The 3,142-nt window shown below is 37.9% G+C and overlaps 1 non-coding gene across 1 annotated transcript; it reads right to left on the reverse strand.

Moving 5' to 3' along the window:
* Positions 1 to 2,079: 2,079 nt before the first annotated feature.
* On the reverse strand, positions 2,080 to 2,295 carry LOC136327752 (small nucleolar RNA U3). Its single transcript, XR_010729874.1, has one exon. It is a non-coding gene; the product is annotated as a small nucleolar RNA U3 (small nucleolar RNA).
* Between the last annotated feature and the right edge of the window lie 847 nt (positions 2,296 to 3,142).

Below are 3,142 nucleotides of genomic sequence, written 5' to 3' on the forward strand. Positions count from 1 at the left end.
GATGAGATATTCAATATAAAAGTGTTTTGTTTTCTTTTTGTTTTGTTTTTTTTACAGAGACAGAGAGAGAGTCAGAGAGAGCGATAAATAGGGACACACAGACAGGAATGGAGAGAGATGAGAAGCATCAATCATTAGTTTTTCGTTGCAACACCTTAGTTGTTCATTGATTGCTTTCTCATACGTGCCCTGACCGTGGGCCTTCAGCAGACTGAGTAACCCCTTGCTCAAGCCAGCAACCTTGGGTCCAAGCTGGTGAGCTTTGCTCAAACCAGATGAGCCCACACTTAAGCTGGTAACCTCGGGGTCTCAAACCTGGGTCCTCCGCATCCTAGTGTGACTCTCTATCCACTGCGCCACCGTCTGGTCAGGCTGAAAGTGGTTTTAATAATAGATATGATTGGCCTGACCTGTGGTGCGCAGTGGGATAAAGCGTCGACTTGGAACACTGAGGTCGCCGGTTCAAAACCTTGGGCTTGCCTGGTCAAGACACATATGGGAGTTGATGCTTCCTGCTCCTCCCCCTTCTCTCTCTCTCTCTGTCTCTCTCTCTCACTCCTCTCTCTCTAAAAAAATCAATAAATAAAATATTTAAAAAAAATAATAGATATGACAAGAAATAAAATAGGTGGCATAAAGTATCTTTCAATTACTATATAACTAAGTTCCAGTGAGTTCCAGTGCCTAGCTTTTACTCAGGTACTCAATAAGTACTTTTGAAAGAATGCTTATTAATATCTAGAATATATCAATTTGTTTTTCTAATAATCCTACTAAACTCTCACTAAACTTCAATTGCATAACATATCTAATGATCAGTTAGAAAAATCTTTATTATTTAATACATGAAGTTGAGACCAACTTGTATAATTCTAGAATAATGAAATTATTGTTTTTAAAATTATTTACCTATAAATAATCAAATTTGATTTTTGTCTCTCTTTATCTTGTTTAATGTCCAAACCACTGACTAAAATTTGGCAAGAACAGTCTGCTATGGAACTCAAGGGCATTCATTAAACAAGATATGGGTTAATTTGGCATTTATTGCTCCAAAATTTCAAAAGGGAAACAATTTGTGCACAACTTTTAGGTTTGGGGTCTTATGAATAGTATTTTGTTTAATATTATATGTATTCTCAAAAATTATCACGGTTAAATTCCCACATTATGAAATATTGATTTGTCAAGCAACTGGAAACTGCATAATCCAGGTATTGATATGTTTATTGTGATTATTTCTGATCAATACCGAATGTTAATTTAACCAAAACAATTTGTCAAGACATGTCACATAAGAGTTACTTGGGAAATCAAAATATTTCCATCTTAGAAGAAATATATTTATGATCCTCCCCCCCCCAAAAAAATATGAGTTTAAGAAAGAATATTTAATCTTCTAGGCTACTGGGCAATAGAGTGTAATTGTTAAAAATAAAGACTTTAGTGTCAAGCAGATGTTGAATGAATCCTGGCAGTGCCACTGAAAAACGCATTTGACACATATTTTTAATCACCTACTATGTGTTAAGGATGGGATGGCAAAAAAATATAGACCAAGCCCCTGCTTTACTTTATAGCTGGGGTCAAACTCCCTACCCCAGCACTTGTCTGTGTGACCTTGGGAATGTACTTCGTTTTCAGGGTTTCCATTTCATCCTCTATAAAATGGAAATAACTGCAAAATCTGCTCTTTAAAGTTGTTGTGAAAATTAAATAACATAATCAATTTTTTAAAAAAAAGAAAATTGCCTTTTTTCTTTATTCATTTTTTTTTTTAAAGAGGAGAGAGAGAGGGAGAGAGAGAGAGAGAGAAGGCGGGAGGAGCTGGAAGCATCAACTCCCATATGTGCCTTGACCAGGCAAGCCCAGGGTTTTGAACCGGCGACCTCAGCATTTCCAGGTCGATGCGTTATCCACTGCGCCACCACAGGTCAGGCGAAAATTGCCTTTTGACTTCAAAAAACTTCAATCTCTGTAAGACTCATTTTTTTGCATCTAGGTAACAGAAAAGATCACAGTACCTACCTAAGTGTTTTTATCTTATTTTATTTTTAACTTTTTTTCTTAAATTTTTTAACCACTCAGACTGTGTTCTCTCTCTCCCTCTTATTCTCCCAAAGGAAGAGAAGAACAATCATCAATGGCAAACGGCAGTTGCACAAGTAACACCAAGAGCTGGCTTCATGCTCAGGAGAGAACACTACAACTCCTCCTCATGGTTTTGGGTACTACACGATCAGAGAAACTTCTCTAGTAACGAACTATAGAAATGATCCCTGAAAGTATAGTCTTACTACCTAAGAGTTTTAGAAAGGTTAAATAAGATGCATGTACTTTGATGGGCACATAGAAAATACTCAAAATATTTCTGATTCTTATCTGGTTCATAGAGCAGTAACACTGATACTAAATTTGTTGTGTGTTGGTTTTATACATGCATATAGAATGATAAATGGAATCAAAGTCAAACTTTGGTAGTTCGAGCATTTGTATTAGTGACTATTCTTCCTTCATTATACTTGCTATGTACGGCACATGAGTAATGATATTATCTGCTATTTATCTAGTTCAGCATCAACTGTAAAGATATGTAGCCTTGGCCAGCTGGCTCAGCGGTAGAGCATTGGTCCAGAATGTGGCACACAGGAGAAATGACCATCTGCTTCTCCAACACTCACCCTCCTCTCCCCTTCTTTCACACACTCTCTCTCTCTCTCTCTCTCTTTTCCTGTCCCACAGCCATGGCTTGAATTGTTCGAGCAAGTTGGCCCTGGGTGTTAAAGATGACTCCATGGACTTGCCTCAGGCACTGAAATAGCTCTGTTGCGAGCAGTGGAACAGTGGTTCATATGAGCTGAACATTGCCCTGTTGGGGGTTTCTGGGTGGATCTTGGTAAGGGCGCATGCTGGAATCTTTGCCTCCCTGTCTCCTACTTATTTTTTTTTTAAATGACATGTAAGTGAAGATACCTCCAAAGGATTCTAGTCTCCAGCTTTCAAATCACTTCCCACTTGAGTCTTCCCATTTGAGGTCCTAGATGTCATAAAGCCAAGACAAGCCATCCTCACTATCTACTTTCTGAATTCCTCAACCACAGTATTAGTGAACATAATAATTTTCTTATGTAGCAACAACAAC

This window comes from Saccopteryx bilineata, chromosome 2, assembly GCF_036850765.1.
Source record: "Saccopteryx bilineata isolate mSacBil1 chromosome 2, mSacBil1_pri_phased_curated, whole genome shotgun sequence".
NCBI classification, from domain to species: Eukaryota; Metazoa; Chordata; class Mammalia; order Chiroptera; family Emballonuridae; genus Saccopteryx; species Saccopteryx bilineata.